The 12874-nt window shown below is 31.8% G+C and overlaps 1 long non-coding RNA gene across 1 annotated transcript in view; it reads right to left on the minus strand.

The window, feature by feature from the left end:
• Window positions 1-11113, minus strand: part of LOC141492696 (uncharacterized) — a 66034-nt gene extending 54921 nt beyond the window's left edge. The window contains exons 1-4 of the long non-coding RNA XR_012470038.1: window positions 9304-11113; window positions 4079-4126; window positions 2815-2910; window positions 614-764 (exon numbers count right to left, since the gene is read on the minus strand). This is a non-coding gene — a long non-coding RNA (uncharacterized LOC141492696). The remainder of the gene's footprint in view (window positions 1-613; window positions 765-2814; window positions 2911-4078; window positions 4127-9303) is intronic.
• Between the last annotated feature and the right edge of the window lie 1761 nt (window positions 11114-12874).

Here is a 12874-nt window from a genome sequence, read left to right on the forward strand (position 1 = left end):
TACTATGCCAAGAAATTGAATCACTTCAATTTTAATTGTCTTAAGATGATTCTGAGGATGACTTGGCAAAATAAGGTACCAAAGACTGAGATCCTCTTGAGTTAAACTGCCAAACATTCAAATTCTATTGCAGAGAGCTCATCTTCAATGGACTAGCCACTTTGTTCCAATGCCAATCATATTTGTCTAAAAGACTATTTTATGGAGAAGTCACACAAGGCAAGTACTCAAATGGACGTTAGAGGAGATACAAGGGCATGCTGAGGGTCCCTTTAAAGAACTTTGGAACTGATTGTATGACATTGGAAAAAATAACAAAGGATGCCTATTATGGAGTACCTGAATCAAAAAAGGCACTGTGCTCTGTGAGGAAAGCAGCACTGTTGTAAATCAAATGAAATCTGAGATACATAAATTTATACACAGTTTCACTCCAAATGTTCATTTGAACAATTTGTGCATGACCTATGGTAGAGCTTTCTGAATTCATATTGGGCTGATCATAACACTTTGGAACTTAACCCAGACATAGTGATAACAATTTAATCTTATTCAAGAAAGAAAGATAACAATCAACCAATGAAACAAGCAATAGTAAAGAATATGAGCTTACACTGATAGAAATTCTGGGTTCTAGATCCATTTTTCCTTCTAATTAAGTGTGATCTTGGATAAGTTTATTAGCCTTTCTGGGTTTCAATGTCCAAAGCCATTAAGATGAGATGATTCAATTTGATGATCTTTAAATTCACTTTCAGCAAAATCTATGTAAGGGTAATGAGAGGAGGAAGTTAGAACTTCCCATAGAGGGAATTTAATGTGGAAACTTTTATCTATTGAAGAAAATAATTTGATCACTCTGTTTGGTCTTAGAGAGTAGTCCCATGCTAAATGAGTCATCCAGGATCATATAGTAAATGTCAGAGACAAAACATAACCAAAGTTTCTTTGGTTCCCAGTTCAATTCCATACTTTCTATTTTAATTCAGGGAACAAAAAAAGAAAAAGAAGAAAAAAGTCATAGTAATAAAAATGATAATAATCACATAGAAACACAAAGCTTCCCTATAACTTTAGATAATAGGAGTCTCATGTGTATTTTTTTCAATGAATTTTTATTGTTGTTTCCCTCAAGGCATATGAGAGCAATAACTGAAATTCCCAGTTAAAATAAGGCTTTTAATCACCATACTTTAAAATAGCATTACTTTCCATTTCTAGTATCTTTTAACAAAAGATATCTATATGGAGATTATTCTATGCTGAAGAGATTAAATAATTCTTAAGGACTAACACTTCTAGTCATTCCTAGAAGTATTATTAGAAAGTATTATTTATTTTAATGCTGTCCATCCTTTTGATAATGTAATCCTTTCTTCTATAGACATAGTTCTATCAGGCAAGAGTATAAAGAAACAATGAGGAACCAGCACTGTATATATGTATTGAATAAATAGAAAAAAATACATTATATAGTAGAAGTAAGTAATTATATATATATGGATATCTATTGAAAGATGTATTATAAAATAATGAGTCTGCAGTGCTCTTACTTTAATAAAAATATTCCCATTAAAGAAACATATCAAAACTCATAGATATTAATTTAGAAAATTACATACTTATTCTAAGAATATTTGAAATATTTTGGAATTTCTTCTTTAAAACTGCTTTTAAGAGTCAATTCATTTGTTCATGCATCTATTATGAAGCTGTTTTGTATAAGATGTTATTAAAAAAGAAATATAAAGATGAAAAAGAAAGTCTATTATCAAAGAATTTAGTAAGAGGAAGAAAGACATACATAAGGTGAAAAAAAAGCAAAATCAGTAAGAGAGCATGGAAACATAAGAGCAAAGTGCTATGAGAGTTCATAGAATGAAACTGTTCATTCTAGATGAGCTTGGCCTTGGAGTGACTTTTTTTTCTTCCAATCTTACTTCCTCATCTACAGAATTAGATATCTGTCTGATAAGACAGGCTGTTCAAAATATGGCACATTTGGCCTGTAATGTGATTTTATTTGACCCACCTGTGAGTTTTAATTTTAATGAACAAAAAAATAAAATAACTTGCATGGTTTGCATAATAGAGTTTTTAAATTTCATCACTAATAAATAATCTTGTTGATTTAATTTTCTTTGTTATTTTTAAGCAGTAATACAGATAGAACATATTGCCATGAATTTTCAATTGATCTGTGTTATGCATTCTACCTATACAAAGTAGTCTAATCATTATTGCACCTATCTTCATACTGTTGTATTTTTGCTCTGTTGTTTTATGTTGCTTTTGTGCTTCACACATATTGATGATGTACATTGCCCCCACTTTCTAAGAAGTTATGAGGACACCTTTTATATCCAAGACCCTTGTCCCCAGAATCCTCACATAGTGCTACATCTGCTGAACACAGACAGTATTTTTTTTTTCTGGGTGCAATCCTGGAATAATTATTTTGTTGTGGTCCTAAGATAACCTAAGGTTGGACAATCCTGCTATATGACACGTAAGGTCTTTTATGTCCTACATCTAACATTATATAATGACATTATTATAGAATCCATATTCTATATTTAAATTCTTCTGAGAAAAAAATAACCCTTTAGGTTGCCATGTAAAATTGAAATTTTATCGGGAGAGGGTTAGTTAGGTGATGCAGTGTATAAAGCACTGGCTCTGGTGTCAGAGGAGCTGAGTCAACATATAACCTCAGACACTTAATAATTACCTAGCTGTGTGACTTTGGGCAAGCCACTTAGCCCCATTGACTTGCCAAAAAAAAAAAAAACCCAAACATCTCAAAGACCTTACCTTCAATAGGTAATACCTCATTTATTTGGATGATGGAGGAGAATAAGGAGTAAGAAGACTTGAAAGGAGTGGAAGGGGCCAACGTAACCCCATTGCCTTGCAAAACCAAGAAAAAAAGAAAAAAAGTATCATTAGGAGTATGGTTTGATTGTCTTTAACAGTTTAGGACATGTTTTCAGTGAAATCTTCTGTGCTGGGCTCCAGTTTATTGATTCTCCAATAGTTGATATTTCCTTTTGGATTTGGGTAACTTGCACTGTTGAATCTTCTGAATTAATAATGTTCTTTGATTCAGAAACATTGCTTGAAATTGCTATTGCTAGAAAAATAATGGAGTTAAGCATACAGTCTTTTGGGACATCAAGGAACTTGTTAAACCACTGATTAATTCAAAATACTGATTTTAAGTGCTTATGAATGAGTGAGAAATGAAGAAATGGAATCAATGTGAGAATATAAGACTTTCAAGGAGGTATCAGTGAATTACAGAAGAAATATTGTGGGGGAAAATACTTGAGATATTGGGACCATGCCATATTTTTAGGCAATATGGAAGAAACTAGTAGAAAGAGAAAGAATAAAATGAGAAAGAGAAACAAAATGACTCTTGAGCAAGTTACTAAATTGTTATGAAACCTTTAGTTTAAAATATCTGTTTATTCAACCTGGGCTGAAATCATTGCACTATTGATGAAAAAGAAGATTATTAAACAAATTACATAAAATAAACAAATTACATAAAATAGCACTGTGGAAGATAAACTTCATGCTTCCTCAAATATTTGAAAAGCCCCAATTTAATGTGCCATTAACATGTTAAAAGCAAGTTATTCTGAACTATTCTGTAAAGTCAGATCCTTTAAGAACTTCTTGGGAAGCACTTTCCTTTTGTAATTTAACTTATTCATTAAATATATTTGAAGTAATAAAATTGATATCTTATAAAATAATCTATCATTTTGATTTTTTTATCCATTTAGTCTAGATCCTCCCAATTAGTCTGAATTTACAAAAAATATTTCATGTTAATATTTAAATAAATATTCTTAACTGAAAAATTCATACTCACAGGCTATAATGAAGTTATTATTTTATTTAAAATATATTAAACACCTCAAAAATCTCAGAGATTTTGTTGTGACAAACTCCTGAACCATTTTCATTCCAAATTTTTGTCTTTCACAGATTTTGAGTTTTTTATGAGCTTCACTGTGATTTAACTCTAAGGATGTTTAGGATTTGAAAATGATGTCATAAGACATACCTTCATCTCAGATTTTGAAGTCACAATATTTCATCCAAAACTCATCTTCTAAAAGTGAGAAACAATTAAGCAGAAATATTAAAATTTAACAATTATTCACTTTTCAAATAAGTTGACTAGTTTTAGTGCCATAAATAATTATAGGTTGAAGGTCAACAAAATCTAAGTATAAGAAAGACATAAATGCAAAAATTAAAATTTAGATGCATTCATGCTTATTCTTAAATTAGTATATTAGATGATTATTTCAAAAAACAACTTTATGTGAATTATGGGGCATAAATATTTATATTTATATGTCTTATTTAAAAAAGCCATATTTGCTTTCTACTTCTTCACCTTCCTTTCATTCCTCAAATCCTTTTAATCAGATATACCCTGAAAAGAGAGCTAGAATGGGGTAAGTTATTTCACATAACAGAGGCAAGGAAAAACTTTTGCAATGGAGTGGAAGCCAGGGAATGTGAAGGAGAGTGAGTGAGCTTTTACTCTGATCAGAAATGGCTTAGAATGGAAATAACATACACAGTCAGTTGGGTATAGAAATATATCTTACACTAGAGGAAAATGGGAGAGGAACAGAATGGAAGAAAGGGGTTGGGGGAGGGAGCTGTAGGTGATAGAAGAGAGGGAAGGTCATGGAAACGATAGTCAGATACAGCACACTTGAGGATGGACAGGGTGAAAGGAGACAAAGAATAGAATAAATGGGGATAGGGGAATAAGATGGGGGAAAATACAACTACCAATAGCAACTGGAGAAAAATATTGAAGCATTTTCTCTGATGGAGATATCATAAGATAAAGAAGGCTACTCATTCCAAAAATAGAACAGATGATATCTAAATATAGACTGAAGCATACTTTTGTTCCACTTTACTTTTCTTGAGGTTTTTCCTTGTCTGGGGGAAATTTTGTTTACTTTTACAATATTAGTATTAAATTGAAAAAAATCAGATACCACTATTCAAAAAAATCAGATATGACCATTCAACTACTCTTTCTGAAGTTGCCAAAGATCTGTTAATTTCCAGGTCTATTGGCTTTTTATCAGTTCTCCCTAATGGCTGATATACTTTAGTTAATATTAACTACTTCCTCTTGGTCTAACCTTTATTTTGATTTGACTTGGATAACAAAGTTTTCTCCTTTCTCCTACTCATATCTACCTCTTCTTTCTCATACTTCTTTACTGGATTATCATTCATGACATGTCCTTAGGAAAAGGTATCTCTTAAGCCTCAAGCTTTTACCCTTTTGATTCTCAACATATTTTTCAATGATATCAATATTCAGATGTTTATGTTTATTATTATGACTACTACCAGTCATGGTGCTCCAGTTCCATAATGGACACCACACTAGATAATTCTACTTAAATATCTCATCAACACTTTGAACTTAATATATCCAAAATGGAACACTTAATTTTCTCCCCTTAATCATCCACTCCACTAAACTTTCCTATCTATATAAAAGGTAAAACAGTCCTTACTATCTCCCCAGGCTGTATCTTTGAAGTCATTCTCATCTGTGCCTCTCCTTTATTCTTCTTATTCAAACAATTGCCAAATCTTCTCAATTCTATTTACAAAATAGCTCTTTTAGTTCTGGTCTCTTTATTTCACTCACAAGGTCATCAATACAATTCATTGCATTAGCCTCCAAATTAGATATCTAGTCCATACCCCCCATTTTAATCAATCATTACATAATAGCTAAATATTCCTAAATATATCCTAACATGATTCTAGTCAAATGCTATTACAGGTCTTCCTTGCCTCTAGAATAAATGTAAAGTTCTTAGCATCACATTTAAAGCCCCTTCCACCAAAATTGCACTAATATCCTGTGGACACACTATATTCTTTTCAAAATGAACTTGCTATTCCCTGAACATAGATTAACATTTTAATCCATGTCTTTGCATAGGCTGCATGTAATGCCTGAAATCCAGGTAATTCCTTTCATTTTCTGCTCTTACATGTCAATATTCAAGTATTACCTTCTATGAGAACTCTTTCCAGATACCAGTTGTTTTTAATGCCAACTTCCCTTTCCTTAAATTACTGTTGTTTTTCAGTCATTTTTTGTCATGCCCATCTATGTGTGAACCCACTTGGGCTTTACATAGCATAGCAGAGATACTAGATTAGTTTCTTTTTTTTTTTTTTTTTTGCTTTCTTCATTTCTTTCTCCAGCTCATTTTACAGATAAGGAAATGAGGCAAATATAGTTTATTGACTTTCCTGGGATCACACAGTTAGGTCTTATCAGAACTCTAGTCTTTCTGACTCCAGCCCCATCTATCTCTATCCACTACAGCCACCTAGTTGTTCTTAAATTATATTATATTTACCCAATTGAATGAAAATTTTTGTACCCAGGGATTTTTTTGTCTTTGTTTTATTTTTTTCTACAGTATCTAATAGGTTGCACATAGCAGTGGCTTAATAAATGTTTGGTGAATGAATGATTGGAAGACAATCAATGGTGCCATGGAGAGAAAACTAGAGTTGGAATCATAAAGATTCAAATTTAAATCCTGCATTAGACAGTTATTAGCTGTTAGTTATTAGCTATTCATAACTCGGCTCCTTTCAGTCTTAATTTTCTCAAATGTAAAATAAAAATAATAATAACATCCATCTTCCAGGGTTGTTGTCCAGATCAACTGGGAGGTTATTTATCAAAGATCTGTAAAGCATAAAATGTTCCAAGTTCCTGATGCTAAAGTCTGTAGGTTTTTTTAAGAGAAACAGAAAATTAGTTATTTTGCCAGAAATATACTTTATTTGTAGACAGTTATTTGCCCCATTTTGATTATGGAAACCATAGTGAAATATGCTTATTATCATTTTTAGAAATGCATTTTATACATACATAACTTTAATATGATCAAGACTACAATGTAAAGACCTTATGGTCCCAAGAACAATAAAATAATTTTGTCTTCATTCATTTCTTTATTAATTAATTCTAATTTGCATACTGGGATTAAATAAATTGTTTGTTGCTCTTCATTATTTTGATGAATTCCTGTTCCTATTGACATAGACACTTTTCTCCAGGTGCAAATCATAGTTCATTCATTCCTTCATAGCCTTTTCAATTCTTATCCACATTTTTTCATAATTCTTCAATTCAAGAATTTCCCAATTAAATTGAGAATGTTATACCTTCAAACATTTTTGTGGAGGCTAATAGTAACATGAAAATTATAATACCTTACTCATAACATATAACTGACCTATGCCCTCTTTTATTAATACAAAGATTTGGTGATATATTCCCCTGCATATTTCCTCTGTTAGTTGTAGTTGGATGGTATGTTGTTACTTGCCTATATGCATCAAGCATTTTCTCATTATGCTCTGGGGTATCTACCCATTTTATTCTTCTTAAATTTTGGCAAAACTACAGAGAATCATTGAAAGTACTAATTTAAGGCACAAAGATGGGGTTTTGACTCAGAACCAAAAACAAAAATTAGTTTCTATGTACAATTTGAAACTGAGAAGTGAGACTCAAAATTTAAAAAAAAGTTCAATTATTAGAGGGCAGAAAATCTCCAGGTAAGTGGCCCTAGGAATAAGAATTGTCCTAGTATCAGTGAAGATTTTTAGGATTGATACAAAGGCATAAATTATAAACTATTCAAGCTGGCAAATGACATAAGGCTGTGAGAAACAGTTAATACTCTGAATTCATAAAAAATGCTTTAAGATGTTAGAGCCCTAGATTGAATCTAATAAGATTGCATTTATTTGAATAAGAATAGATGTAAAGCCAACATTCAACAAAAATAGGGTGAAGGAAGTATTGTTAGTTCACCATTTATATGAAAAAATATTTTATTTAGCAGGCTGTATGACTAATACCAATCAACAGTGAAACAAGACAACCAAAGTATTCATAAGAGCCTTAGCTCTACATCAAAGAGGTAAAGGTTACAGTAATAAAGAAGTAACAGTCCTTTTGTACTTGACTGTATCCAAAATATTGGACACAGAATTTGAGAAGGGACATTAATAAACTAAAACATATCCAAATAAAAATGACCAAGATAGTGAGAAGGCCTTCTAAGTCAGTTAGATCTGGCCTTGTGTAACTTCTGACACACAATAGCTGTATGACCCTGGGAAAGTCTTTAACTCGTAGGTGTCCCCAGGTTATTCTGTAATACTACAAATTGCAAATACATTTTATTTGGTAGCAAATGTATTTGGTAGAAGTCCCTTCCTTCAAGCTTCTTCCACCAATGAAATAAAAGAACTAAAAGCAAGATCATATTAACTTTTTATTTTATCAAATAACTTTTTTGATGGATCTTCCATTTACTATGTGACCTTGGGAAAATTATTTAACCCCTCTGTTCCTGAGTCTCCTTATCTGTAAAATAACAGAACTAAACAAGATATTTTCTAAGGTTCCTTCGAAGTTTAAATTTATAACCTTATTGCCCCTTTGATTTACATTCACCATGAAGTCTATTAAAAGCCTCATGTCTTTTTTACTATAAATTACAATAGATAGGGAAATTCCCCATATTCTCCTAATATAGTATCCCTTTAAACTTACAGAACTACATAGTGACACCCTGAATATATTTTCCCCACTTAATAGCATTTTATTTTTTCCTATAACATGCAAATATAGTCTTAAGCATTCACTTTTATTAGATTTTGAGTTCTGAAATTTTTCTTTCCCCAAGATGATAAGCATCTGATATAAATGTACAATCATATTAAAATATTTCCACATATGTCATATTATGATAGAAAAACCAGAAAGGAGAAAAGCCACAACAAAACACAAAAAAAAGTAAAAATAATATGTTTTAATCTGCATTCAGATTCCATCACTTCTTTCTCTGGATGTGTATAGCATTTTCTATCATGTGTGTTTTAGAATCATCTTGGAATATCATGGCTAAGAAGATTTAAGACTATTGTAGTTGTTCATCTCACAATGTTCTGTTATTGTGTACAATGTTCTTGTAATTCAGCTCGCTTCACTCAGCAAATCTTTTCAGGTTTATTTGAAATTTGCTACATATCATTTCTTTCATCAAAATAGTATTTCACTATATATTATTGTCATTTCTCAATCAATGGACATTTCTTCAATTTCCAATTTTTTTTGAAATCACAAAAGAGTTGTTATAAATATTTTTCTACACATGGAAAATTTTGAATTTTTTATAATATCTTTAGAATACAGACCTAGTAGTGGTATTGATGGATCAAAGGGTATGCACAGTTTTATAGCCCTTTGGGCATATTTCCAAATAATTCTCCAGGATGGTTTGATCAGTTTCCAATTCCAACAAAAATGTATCAGTGTTCCAATTTTCCCATATCTCCAATATTCACTATTTTCTTTTTCTGTCATGTTAACCAATCTGAAAAAATATGAGACAGTTTCTCAGAGTTGTATTTTCATTTCTCTAATTAATAGTAAATTAGAATATATTTTCACATGACTATAGATAGCTTAAATTTCTCTAACAGTAAACTACCTGCCTGAAGATGTTTTAAACATGTCTTTGTTTCTCTGATTATTTTCCATTAAACAATGATGGAATTAAGCAGAAACCACAAGAAATGCCTGTGCTCCAAAATTCCAGCTTCCTCTCCCTGACCCTTTCAGTAGCATAAAGGTAAGGATACATTTTCCAGCCTTTAAATGCCACATCCAGTTAGAACAATTGCTTAATCATAAGATATTAGATGTTATAGCTGGAAGGGCCTTCAAAAATTATCTAGACCAGTGGATTTTCATCTTTGGTACTCTTGTCTTAAAAAATTATTGAGGATTAGAAGAGATGATGAAAAAAGGGTAAAAACACCACTTGTACAAAAATATTTATAGCAGCCCTGTTTGTGGTGGAAAAGAATTGGAAATCAAGTAAATGTCCTTCAATTGGGTAATGGCTTAGCAAACTGTGGTATATGTATGTCATGGATTTCAGGGAAGCCTGGAGGGATTAGCATGAATTGATGCAGAGTAAGATGAGCAGAACCAGAAAAACACTGTACACCCTGACAGCAACATGGGGGGATTTCAAACCTGAAGAACTGGCTCATTCCATCTGTGCCACAATCAGGAACAATTTTGTGTTTTCTGCAAAGGAGAGTGTCATCTGTATCCAGATAAGGAGCTGTAGAGTTTGAACAAAGTTCAATGACTATTTCCTTTAATTTAGGGAAAAAACCAGATATCTTATTATCTGATCTTGTTACCTCTTAGACTTCTTGTCCCTTCCTTAAGGATATGATTTCTCTCTCATCACACTCAATTTGGATCAATGTACAACATGGAAACAAAGTAAAGACTGACAGATTGCTTTCTGTGGGGGGGGGAAGGAAGTAAGATTGGGGGGAAATTGTAAAACTCAGATAATATCTTTAATAATTTTTTTAAATTATTGAGGATACCCCCAAATATATTGTATGTGGGTTACAAAATAATATTGCATCATTATGAAATTGTATTGACATTACGGACTTCCTGAAAGGGTCTGACAAGTGTTCCAGAATCAATTTGAGTACCATTAATTTAGACTAACTCTATTGTTTTATAGAGGAGTAAAATGAGATTCCAAAATGAAAAGAAATTTATCCAAAGACAAAAGTAGAAAATATGTCAATACTCGGATAAAAATGCATGTCTTTTCTGTCTCTGAATTGTGTTTTTTATACTGTATTAATTAGTCTTCTAAAATTTTTTCCCTATTTCATAAACAAATAGTTTTTCAACATTCATCACACTGCAGGCTTTTGAGGTATACATTTTTCTACCACACTCCTTTCCCGAGCCCCTCTCCAAGGCAGTGAGTAATATGATTTTTACATATACAATGGTGTTTAACATATTTCAATACTGAACATATTGTGAAAGAATAATTAGGACTAAGAGGGGAAAACCATGAATAATAAAAAAAAATGAAAGAAGTTTTTTCTGTTTTATTTTTCCAATTACATGTTATGAAGGATTTTCTTTTATTTAGTATTTTTCTTTTTCATTTTTTCTTATTGATATTTTATTTTATTTTTCAATTACATGTTATGAAAGATGTCAACATTTATCCATTATACATATTCATAGTTATACAATGTTCTTCCACCTTCCCTAGTCACCTCCCTCCTTCATCAGTGAATAGCCTGTAGTGAACACTGTACATGTACATTTGTGTTATACATATTTACACATTAGTCATTTTCTGTATGAGAAATTAGGACTAAGGGAAAAGAAAGAATAACATGGAATAGGGAGGAAAAACATAAAAGAATTTTTTAAAAAAGTGAACATAGGGGTGGTTAGGTGGTGCAATGGATAGAGCACTGGCCCTGGAGTCAGAAGTACCTGAGTTCAAATCTGGCCTCAGACACTTAATAATTACCTAGCTGTGTGGCCTTGGGCAAGCCACTTAACCCCATTTGCCTTGCAAAAAAAAAAGTGAACATAGTGTTTATTCAGATTCTCTAGGGATTTTTGTTTGTTTCTGTTTGGCTTTGTTTTATTTTCTTCACTTGGATGTGAATGTTTTTGCTCATTATTGGTATCATGGAGTTGTCTAACTCTCTAAACTGCTGAAAGGAGCTTCATCCATCAAAGTTGATCAAATCACAATGTTGTTGTTATGGTTACAATGTTCTCTTGGTTCTGTTCTCTTAACTCAGATTCAGTTCTTGTAATTCTTTCCATGCTTCTCTAGACTCCGACCATTCATGTTATCTTATAGAACAACAGTAATCCATAACATTCATATAATAAAAGGTGTTTAGGCATTTCCCTATTGATGGACATCCCCCTCAATTTCCAATTCTTTGCCACTACAAAAAGAACTGCTATGAATATTTTGGAATATGTAGGATTTCTTTTGGATATAGGCCTATTATTGGTATTGTATTATGGTATTGGTATTGGTATTATTGGTATTGTATTATGATCAGGCTTATTGCTCTTTGGGTATAGTTTCATATTGCTCACCAGAATGGTTGGATCAGTTCACAACTCCACCAACATTGCATTAATGTCACAATCTTCCCACAATCTCTCTAACCTTGATCATTTTCCCTTTTTATCATCTAAGCAAATCTTACAGGTGTGAGATGGTACCTCATAATCATGTTAATTTGCATTTCTCTAATTAGTAATGATTTGGAATATTTTTCATATGATTATATACAGCTTTAATTTCTTCATTTGAAAACTGCCTATTCATATCCTTTGATTGTTTATCAATTGGGAAATCAATTGTAAGCTTATAAATTTGATTACATTCTCTATATATTTTAGAAAAGTGACCTTTATCAGGAGCCCTAACTGCAAAAAAGGGTTTCTCAGCTTCTAGTTTTCCTTCTGAATTTGGTAGCATTTTTTTAACTAGTGAAAAATCTTTTTAGTTAAATATAGTCAAAATCAGTCATTTTGCAATTTGTGTTGTACTCTACTTCTTATTTAATCATAAATTTCTCCCCTTTCCATGGATTTGATAGAATTTCTCTTCATCTGTTAATTTGTCTATGGTATTACCCTTTATGTATTGTTTTAGGGTGTGAGATGTGAATCTATGCCTAGTTTATGCTATGTTGTTTTCAAGTTTTCCCCAACATTTTTTGTTTGGACCATGAGTTCTTATCCCAGAAGCTAATGTCTTTGGGTTTCCCAAACAGTAGTTTAATATAACCATTTTATTTTGTACCTGTCCTAATCCACTGCACCACTACTCAATTTCTTAACCAACCAACCAGTATCAGGCAGTTTTGATGACTGACACATTACAGTAGA

The sequence above is a fragment of the Macrotis lagotis genome, chromosome 7 (genome assembly GCF_037893015.1).
Source record: "Macrotis lagotis isolate mMagLag1 chromosome 7, bilby.v1.9.chrom.fasta, whole genome shotgun sequence".
NCBI classification, from domain to species: Eukaryota; Metazoa; Chordata; class Mammalia; order Peramelemorphia; family Peramelidae; genus Macrotis; species Macrotis lagotis.